The sequence below is a fragment of the Giraffa tippelskirchi genome, chromosome 7 (assembly GCF_054371585.1).
Source record: "Giraffa tippelskirchi isolate mGirTip1 chromosome 7, T2T-mGirTip1v1.2.pri, whole genome shotgun sequence".
Classification (NCBI taxonomy): Eukaryota; Metazoa; Chordata; class Mammalia; order Artiodactyla; family Giraffidae; genus Giraffa; species Giraffa tippelskirchi.
Window position 1 is genome coordinate 154,327,261 of NC_137281.1, and position 10,970 is coordinate 154,338,230.

At 40.0% G+C, this 10,970-nt stretch overlaps 1 non-coding gene across 1 annotated transcript; it reads right to left on the reverse strand.

Moving 5' to 3' along the window:
* Nucleotides 1-1,316: 1,316 nt before the first annotated feature.
* LOC145516050 (U6 spliceosomal RNA) lies at nucleotides 1,317-1,423 on the reverse strand. The gene has a single exon (XR_014061224.1). It is a non-coding gene; the product is annotated as a U6 spliceosomal RNA (small nuclear RNA).
* Between the last annotated feature and the right edge of the window lie 9,547 nt (nucleotides 1,424-10,970).

The window sequence follows — 10,970 nt, forward strand, 5'->3', positions numbered from 1 at the left end:
CAAGTCCCTTTGCCGACTCTGCGTCACATTCACAGCTGAAGGCGGGGTCCTCAAGGTGACCTATGGAGGACCACGTGACAGGCACACCTGTCCCGCCTCTGATTCCCTTTCCCGTGGCTCATTCCGCTCACTCACTGCTCCAGTTACTCTCCCCTAACGCCTCTGAAGTTCTCCGCCTTAGGCTGCTTCCTCTGATGCGACTCCCTTCTAGACTCATATAGTTCCCGCCTTCATTTCCTCCAAGTCTTGGCTCAAATCACCTTCTCAGTGAGGTCGCTCCCTCTGCTTGCTCTAAGGTCACACATCACCGTCCTCTCCCTGTCCAGGCATGCCACTTGCTCCAACTACCCTCCCTTTCTGTTTTATTTTTCTCCACAATACTTAGTGAAGTGAAAGTCGCTCAGTCGTGTCCGACTTTTTGAGACCCCACGGACTATACAGTTCATGAAATTCTCCAGGCCAGAATACTGGAGTGGGTAGCCTTTCCCTTTTTCAGGGGATCTTCCCAACTCAGGGATTGAACTCAGGTCTCCCGCCTTGCAGGTGGATTCTTTACCAGCTGAGCCACAAGGGAAGCCCGAGAATACTGGAGCAGGTAGCCTATCCCTTCTCCAGCAGATCTGCCCAACCCAGGAATCGAACCAGAGTCTCCTGCGTTGCAGGCAGATTCTTAACCAACTGAGCTATCAGGGAAATCCCCCACAATAGTTATGGCCTTCTAATAACTATTAAATGTACTCATTTATTTTATTAACTGTGTCCTATTTCCTCACTTCAATGTTAGTTCAATGGATTTCATCTGTCTAGAAAATTATATCTTGTAAACTGTAGATGCTCAATGAAATTTTTAAATGAAATAGTGAATTGAAATGTTAGGATTAAAATTCACCATGAATTTAGGGAAACATCTGATTAGAGTCTCTGTGCCGCTTCATGTTAGAGGGTTGTTTTCTGTCTAAGAAAAAATATCCTTAAGGAAAACATTTAATAAAATCTGTTTGGCCAGGAAGCAAAAGATCTGCTCAAAACTCTATTGCTAGAAATGGAACAAAAAAGGAATTATAAAAGTTTGAGTTACTATCATAGGATTTTGTTTTTTTTAATAAATTTATTTATTTTAATTGGGGGCTAATTACTTTATAATATTGTAGTGGTTTTTTGCCATACATTGACATGAATCAGCCATGGGTTTACATGTGTTCCCCATCCTGAACCCCCCTCCCACCTCTCTCCCCATCCCATCCCTCTGGGTCATCCCATTGCCCCATCCCTGAGCATTTGTCTCATGCATCGAACCTGGAATGGTGTTCTGTTTCAAAAATATGGAACGCTTCACGAATTTGCGTGTCATCCTTGCACAGGGGCCATGCTAATCTTCTCTGTATCGTTCCAATTTTAGTATATGTGCTGCTGAAGTGAACACTATCATAGGATTTTGATGATGCTACAATAATTATTAAAACTCTCTGTATGCTTAGATATTCTGTGATAAATTTAAACACATTATTTAACACGTTCTGTATGATCCATTTGTTGATGTAATTAAGTTTTCTAACATAACTATAATTTCATTAACAAATAATTATTTAAAACCAGTAAGTTGGTTGTGGGCTAGAAAACTGGGATATGGCAGAATACAGCACATGATACACAGACATGAGAAATATTAGAAAACAGCATATGAAAATCACAAGAAAATCAATAATGCACAAATCATCTGTTGCTGCTGCTGCTAAGTCACGTCAGTTGTGTCTGACTCTGTGCGACCCCATAGATGGCCACCCACCAGGCTCCTCTGTCCCTGGGATTCTCCAGACAAGAATACTGGAGTGGGTTGCCATTTCCTTCTATAAATCATCTACTAAAGTGCCAAAGATGGAATACAAAATGGAATATTAAAAGGATGTTTAGAATATGGAAAGACTTGTGTGCCTGTGTGCTAAGTCGGTTCAGTTGTGTCCAGCTCTTTGTGGCTCTATGGACCATAGCCTCCATCCTCCCACAAGGGATCTTCCTGACCCAGGGATCAAACCCATGTCTCTTATGCCTCTTGCCTTGGCAGGTGGGTTCTTTACCACCAGCACCACCTGGGAAGTCCATGGAAAGCCTTAGGAGAAGAACAAAGAGAATTTTCGTGCTGACCTGTGACACACAGAGGAAGCTCCACGGAGCAAGTGAGGGTTACACTGAACATGTAGCCACTTCCAGTAACTTGTGGCACAAAGCAAAGGAAAGTTCAGTTCAGTTCAGTTCCATCGCTCAGTCGTGTCCGACTCTTTGCGACCCCAGCACGCCAGGCCTCCCTGTCTATCACCAAGGAGGAAAGTTACCCTTGATAAAATGCTGCACTCTCAGATGTAGTCTTCTCTGAGAATTAGTGCCTGATTGATTTGGTAATAAAATATATCTCATTTCCATCTATTATTTTACTTAAAATGCATCTTTTATTTGAAACATCACTAAGAAAAGGAGGTGATCAGTTGAGAATGACTATGTTCCTCTTTCCAGATATGGAGTATTTCACTCTACTGTCTATAGACTATTATACAAAACAACTTTAAGGAGGGCTGAGCAATAGCCATAGATTTTCACAGCTCTGTTACCTTCATTCATCACACGGTATTCTATGAGAAAGTCACCCCTTGGAGAATGACCTCAACTACAGTGTGAATGAGGCTCTCTAGGGCACTCCTATTGGGTGGGGTCCTGACGGAAATGCATTTCTTTATAATGACACTTTGTAAACAAATAGTCTTACAGTAGTTCCTCAGTTTGGGTTCATCCAGATAACCAACACGAGCTTGTATACTGAGACATTTTGGGCGAGGTATTTATACAAAATGGGGTCTGGCTAGACAAGCTCAAAATCAGCAGGGTAGGCTTAATGGAAGGGCAGGTTGAAGCTGCAGTATGCAGACAGAATTTCTTCTGGGAAACCTCATTTCTGCTCCTAAAGACTTTCAACTGATTGAATCATGTCCACCCAGATTATTATGCTAAATCTCTTTTACTTAAAGTCAACGGATTATGAACATTAATTACATCTACAAAATAACCTTCACAGCAATGCCTACATTAGGGTTTGATTGATTGACAGAACTATATCCAAGATGAGGCATAAAGCTCTCACAGGTATAGACTGAACTTTTGGTCTTTCTCTGTCTCTGTCGCTCTCTTCCTGCCTGTGTTAACTTTTTTGATGTCCTAGCATTCAATGCCGTGTTTTTGGGTTTATATCTCTATTTTATTGGAAAATATATTGTCACTTTCTTCTGCACTTGTTAAAAACTCATATCATCTTTGTCAATACTCATTACAATTATGCAACATACGGGGCTTCGATTCTCTGTCCTTCACTTTCTAATCTGTTAGTTACAAATGGATGGACTTCAGAATCATTCAGAAAACTGTAAAAAGAAACAGCGTTTCAGGCCCTCACCTTAGACCCCTAAAAGAGAAACTTCAGAACTGGTGCCAAGGAATTCACATTTTAAATAAAATGCTTCCCCCTGATGATTTGTGTGTGTGTGTGTGTGTGTGTGTGTGTGTGTGTGTGTGTGTATACATATATAGTTAGTTAGTTATTTAGTTAGTGCTGAGAAATGTTGTTATAATTTCATGAGTGTTGTCTGTGTTCTCTCCTGAATGCAGCTAAATAAAAGGTTTTAACACTTTCCCCAAATTTTCTTGCTTTTTTTCCTTTTGTTCATTTTTGGTAAAGTTGAAAATGGGGTGCTTTTCAGAGCAATCCTTTGCTTGGAATTCAACCTAAAAACAGATATTTTATTATATTTTTAAAAATTAATTTATTTTTTGCTGCTGCTGGGCTGCTGCTAAGTCACTTCAGTCGTGTCTGACCCTGTGCGACCCCATAGACAGCAGCCCACCAGGCTCCCCCGCCCCTGGGATTCTCCAGGCAAGAATACTGGAGTGGGTTGCCATTTCCTTCTCCAGTGCATGAAAGTGAAAAGTGAAAGTGAAGTCACTCAGTCGTGTCCAACTCTTAGCGACCCCATGGACTGCAGCCTACCAAGCCCCTCCGTCCATGGGATTTTCCAGGCGAGTACTGGAGTGGGGTGCCATTGTCTTCTCCGAATTTTTCTTTTATTGAAGAATAATTGCTTCATAGAATTTTGCTCTGTTCTGTCAAACCTCAACATGAATCAGCCATAGGTATACATATGGTAATGTAAGTTTCCATGTTACTCTCTCCATACATTTCACCCTCTCCTCCCCTCTCCCCATGTCCACAAGTCTATTCTCTAATTCAACCTAAAAACAGATATTTTAAAAAGAGATTGTTGTTCAGTCGCTAAGTCATGTCCAACTCTTTGCAACCCCATGGAATACAGCATGCCAGGCTTCCCTGCCCTTCCCTATCTCCCAGAGTTTTCTCAGACTCATGTCCATTGAGTCCATGATGCCATCCAACCATCTTATCCTACGTTGCTCCCTTCTCCTCCTGCCCTCAGTCTAGCATCTGGGTCTTTTCCAATGGGTTGGCAGGCAAAAACATTGGGGGTCTCAGTTTAAAAAAGAAGAGGAAGTTCATCCTTCAGGCCCCCAGTTGGCTGGGTGATGCCCATCCAACTTCCTGAGGGTGAATCGCTTTACTCAGCCTACTGAATCCAATGCCAACCTCTTTGAGAAATGCCCTCCCAGACACCCGCCGCAATAATGTTTTCCCAGCTAACAGAACACCCCTTAACCCAGTCAAGATGACATAGAAAAGTAACCGACACAATTGTCAATCCTTATCTTACGCTTTCAGCAGTGTATAATTGGTCTATATTGGGGCAACATTTGACCTTTTCATAAAACAACTATAGATCAGAGTAGGAAAGGTCAGCGAGGCGGCAGCATCAGGCTGTGTAATAGCAAAACAATCAGATCACTTCAAGGGCATCTTTTATCTTGATTCTGCAAATTTGTTTACTTCTATTTACACCTGTGGTTTAAATGTATAAGGTCTCACCTCAGATTTTCCTAAAGAACTATCGCCCCACCACCACCACACACACAAAAATGTTTTCAAGTAGTGCTTCTTAAAACACTTATATGCAAAACAACTCAGGAAAAAAGCATGAAATTCTTTGCTGGGTAACTGCAGGGCAGTTAATGACTAGCTATTAATTAACACTCCCAGGGCCCACTAGGTTACAATAACTAAGGGTTATTATTTCTGGGAATAGCTAGTTTTAAGCATTAATCGCTATTATAAACTATTTTCTTCGATTGAAAAGGGACCACCGGTTACTACAGTAACAGATGATAATGACACTTTAGTCAGTTGGGTAAGTTCTTTAATAATTTCAAAGAGTTAGATTTTACATGCTAAGGCATGAAAGATGTAGTGACTAGTTTTATAAGAATAAAGATGAGGGACTAGAAGAGATGCTACCCCTACATTTGTGGAGAAACAAATTAATTTACTACCAAAAAGTGCTACCAAATGAACATTTCCATTTCTAAAAGAATATGTTGGTGATGATAATGATGATGATTATGAAGATGGTGGAAAAGGGAAGGGGAGCAGGGAAATGTTTAAAATGAAACCCATCATTTTGGCATTAGCCTCACATATTAGCATGTAAATTGATTTTATTATTATTAGTCTTGACAAATACTATTAGCTTTTTAATAATTTAAATATGTAAGATGAAAAGACCAGAAACTCTTGTTGATCAATTTCATCATAAAATAGAATATGATAGGATAGAATAGTTCTGTAAAACTATATTTTGAATGGTTTAAGTTTCAGTGCATGCTTGCTCAGTCACGTCTGACTCTTTTGAGACTCCATGGACTATCCGTATGGGTTCTTCTGTCTATAGGATTTTCCGGACAAGAATACTGGGTGGGTGGCCATTTCCTCCTCAAGGGGATCTTCCCCATCTAGGGATCATACTTTATGTTTCCGGCATCTCCTTCATTGACAGATAGATTCTTAACCACCGGGTCATCTGGGAGTCCCAGATTAAGATGCAGACTTTGCAAAAGGAAGTTGAGAAGGAATGAAAAAAATTGAAATCAAAGTAGCAGGATGCATTTTGTTTCACGCCTCAAAAAGACCAGTTCCAAGTTGAAAATTGTTCTTAGTCTTTCTAAATTCACTTATTGTACCACTGATAATGTCATTGTATATACACATAATCTTATCACTGATAGGTCCAAGAAATTTGTGATGAGGAAATTTCTTATTTACCAGAAACCTGTGTGTGTGTGTGTGTGTGTGTGTGTGTGTGTCTGTGTCTGTGTGTGTGTGATGGGAAAAGCTGAGAGTGAGACAGACAGAGAGAGAATGCATTTAGGGTGTACCTCATGACGAAGGTGTAGACAACCTTGGATAAGGAATAAATGCTAAGAATCTATGAGACAAGATTTCAAAGAAGAAATCTTTGAAATCCAGATTTCAAAGGACACTAGGACACTAGTGCCTAGGACACTCAGAAGGAAAGCATTCTTGAAAGTTATTCTTTGTAAAAGTACCTTCATTGCTAAGTCTGGGCTTGAAACTGATGAACTATGGCAAGCCTATTCAACTGACAAAGATGAATGAATGGTTTCAGTGAAATGGCTCAGGTTTATTTGGGGGTGTCTACCATGGATAATACATTGCCATATGTAATGAAGTTATATCTTCTGAAAAACAGAAGCCATCCCACTGATGTCCAAGTGAAAATATTTAAAACACACCTTTATCTTTGACATGTTTGTATACATTCTGCCATCATCTCCTTGTCTCTAAAGTCCCAATGAGATATCCCTTAGATTAAAACTAATACAAAGCATTTTTCATATAAGCAAAGAGGTGCTGTCTTTACATTTAGTTGTCACTTTATGTTCTTACTTCTTCAAATTAAAAATTAACCCAATTTCATTCAGGCAATCACGGTAGTTTTAAACAAAGCTGTCCATCCTATAGAAGTAGGGCATTTTTTATGAATAAAGGTGAAATTTAGGAACTTCAAGTGATAACCCCCAAATCCTTAGTGAATTCCCAAATTTATTTTATTCATTTTTTTTCAGTTGAATTTTCTAGAACTATGCCCTTGCACAATTACCTCAAAATATAGATTGAGAATAATATACAAGGAGAAAAGACTGGAAATATAGAACTTGAATTTTTGATTGAAATTTTACAAGGATTTCAAACAGCTTTTAGTTTAAGTCATAGAAATTATATTTTATACAAGTTAATCCTTTCAATACAATTTCAATAGAAAGCATCTGACTTTTAATATTGATGGTTGAGGTAGGTGAGGCTGTTGTTGGCAAAATAAACCAGAAAATAGACTTAGATTTACATAGTGTCGTTTGTTTTATTACACATCAAGTTTTAAAATAACTGCTTCAAGTGCTAGCTAGTGCATGCTCTGTGCCTTGCAGCAATTTCCTGATAAGATAAAACTCTGGACGGTAATTCACTATACTTGAGAAAGGATGAGACATGACAAAATATCAGTGATGACTGGGCATTTTAAGAAAAAAGCTGTGATCCTAGATTCAATATGAATCTCAGTGACAGGTTTTAATGTTTTGCATTACACAGTACATGAAAAATGAGTATTGATGCTGACAAGAGGAAGTAAAACCACAAGCCAGTCCTCCCATTAAAACAGAGATTAACACAAACAAGCGAAGAACATTCAGACACTTGGAAGTTTTAATTTTCATGGGATATTAATTTTCATAACACAATTCAGGACCTTTTAAAAAGTAAATTAGATTTTATTCAACCTAGACGTATGCATTTAAATATATTTCTATCCTTACATAAAAGTTGTCAAGGTGGTGCTTCCTCTTGGAAGTATTTGCATTATATGCTAAAGAAGTAAAATTTCAGCTTTAGATCTCAGGCAGTATTTCATTCATTTGAACAGACAGACCGAATTAGACCTCGATTTGAGTCAGCAAATTAGGAAGTATACAATGGAATGTTACTTTAAGGAGTATATTGTATCTTTGGAAGATACACACACACACACATTTATTTTAAATCGCTTAGTGGTTTCCGACTCTTTGCAACCCTGTGAACTGCAGCACTCCAGTCTTCTCTGACCCCCACTATCTCCTGGAGTTTGCTCAAATTCATGTCCATTGAGTTGGTAATGCTATATATATTTATATATTTTGCATACAGACAGAAAGGGTTTCCCTGGTGGCTCAACGGTTAAAAAAAAAAATTCTGCCAAAGCAGGAGGTGCTGGAGACAAAGGTTTGATTCCCCGGGTCACAAAGATCCTCTGGAGAAGGAAATGGCAATCTGTTCCTGTGTTCTTGCCTGGGAAATCCCGTAGACAGAGGAGCCTTGTGGACTGCAGTTCATGGGGTCACAAAGAATGAAATGTGACTTTGAAACTAAGTCTTATTTAATTTAATTAAGGAGATCCAACCAGTCCATCCTAAAAGAAATCAGTCCTGAATATTCATTGGAAGGACTGATGTTGAAGCGGAAGCTCCAATACTTTGGCCACCTGATGTGAAAGCCGACTCATTTGAAAAGACCCTGATGCTGGGAAAGATTGAAAGCAGGAGGAGAATGGGACAGCAGAGGATGAGATGGTTGGATGGCATCACGGACTCAATGGACATGAGTTTGAGTAATCTCTGGGAGTTGGTGATGGACAGGGAGGCCTGGTGTGATGGACAGGGAGGCCTGGGGTGCTGCAGTCCATGGGGTCACAAAGAGCCGAACACAACTGAGCAACTGAACTGAACTGAACTAGCAACTAAACAACAATGAAAATACAGACAGAGAGAGAGGGTGTGTGTGCCTGGATAACCAGAGAAAGTTGAGAAGAGAACTGTTCAACTTGCTGACTGGAGCATCGGAGTTGATTTGTCTTGGTGAACTCAGTGTAGAAAATTTGGGATTTGGGAAATGCAGTATCAGAGGAACAATGAGCTAAAGTCTTCCTTTAACAGGCATTGTCATATATGTTACACTTGGGGCATAATTGTACCCCACCAGGCTCCTCTGTTCATGGAATTCTCCAGGCAAGGATTCCGGAGTGGGTAGCCATTCAGTTCTCCATCCTATCTTCCCTACGCAGGGATCGAACCCAGGTCTTCTGCATTATAGGTGGATTCTTTGCCATCTAAGCCATCAGAGAAGCCCACTTACCTCCACACTGACTGCTTTATCCAACTGCCTGTTCAGCATTATGCTTTAATAGGAAATATGCATGTGAAGAGTACCGTATCTAAAGCAAAACTCTTTTCGTTACTGTTTTCTTCATTTGTTTTCCCTATTTCAGTAAATAACGCCTCATCTATTTTCTCAAGTCAAACCACTAGGGAGAATGGATTATTTTTCCTTTTTCCACTATAGCTCATATCCAAGTTTCCAGAAAGCCAAGCCATTTCTACCTCCAATATAAATCCCAAATCAGAGAGCTACTAATTTCTCACCATTCAGTTCAGTTCAGTTCAGTTGCTCAGTCACATCCAACTCTTTGGGATCCCATGAACCACAGCGCACCAGGCCTCCCTATCCATCACCAGCTCCTCAAGTTTACCCAAACTCATGTCCATTGAATCAGTGATGCCATCCAACCATCTCATCCTCGGTTGTCCCCTTCTCCTCCTGCCTTCAATCTTTCCCAGCATTAGGATCTTTTCCAGTGAGTCAGCTGTTCGCATCAGGTGGCCAAAGTATTGGAGTTTTAACGTCATCATCAGTCCTTCCAATGAACACCCAAGACTGATCTCCTTTAGGATGGACTGACTGGATCTCCTTTCAGTGCAAGGGACTCTCAAGAGTCTTCTCCAACACCACAGTTCAAAAGCATCAATTCTCCGATGCTCAACATGCTTTATAGTCCAACTCTCACATACATGACCACTGGAAAAACCATAGCCTGACTAGATGGACCTTTGTTGACAAAGTAATGTCTCTGCTTTCAAATATGCTATCTAGGTTTGTCATAACTTTCCTTTCAAGAAGTAAGCGTCTTTTAATTTCATGGCTGCAGTCACCATCTGCAGTGATTTTGGAGCCAAAAAAAATAAAGTCAGTCACTGTTTCCACTGTTTCCCCATCTATTTGCCATGAAGTGATGGGACCGGATGCCATGATCTTAGTTTTCTGAAAGTTAAACTTTAAGTCAACTTTTTCACTCTCCTCTTTCACTTTCATCAAGAGGCTCTTTAGTTCTTCTTCACTTTCTGCCATAAGAGCGGTGTCATCTGCATATCTGAGGTTATTGATATCTTTCCCAGCAATCTTAATTCCAGCTTGTGCTTCCTCCAACCCAGCGTTTCTCATGATGTACTCTGCATATAAGTTAAATAAGCAGGGTGACAATATACAGCCTTGACGTACTCCTTTTCCTGTTTGGAACCAGTCTGTTGTTCCATGTCCAGTTCTAACTGTTGCTTCCTGACCTGCATACAGGTTTCTCAAGAGACAGGTCAGATGGTCTGGTATTCCCATCTCTTTCAGAATTTTCCACAGTATATTATGATCCACACAGTCAAAGGCTTTGGCATAGTCAATAAAGCAGAAGTAGATATTTTTTTGGAACTCTCTTGCTTTTTCGATGATTATCCATCGGATGCTGGCAATTTGATCTCTGGTTCCTCTGCCTTTTCTAAAACCAGCTTGAAACTCTGGAAGTTCATGGTTCATGTATTACTGAAGCCTGGCTTGGAGAATTTTGAGCATTACTTTACTAGCGTGTGAGATGAGTGCAATTGTGCAGTAGTTTCTCGCCATATTCAGAGATAAAACCCAGGGTCACACCACCACATCTCTTGACTAAGCGATTTTTCAACCACCCAAATTGCATCTTTGTTTCACTCCCGCCTACCTCTTCAACCATGCATAGTCTACTCTTTCTCCAAACAACATGCAAGTGATACTTTTTATCAAGGTCAATCAAGTAGTGTCCACTCCCTTGCTTAAGATTTTCTAATGACTTGTAATTATATTTTTAACAAAACACCAAATCTCTGCAATGGCCTTT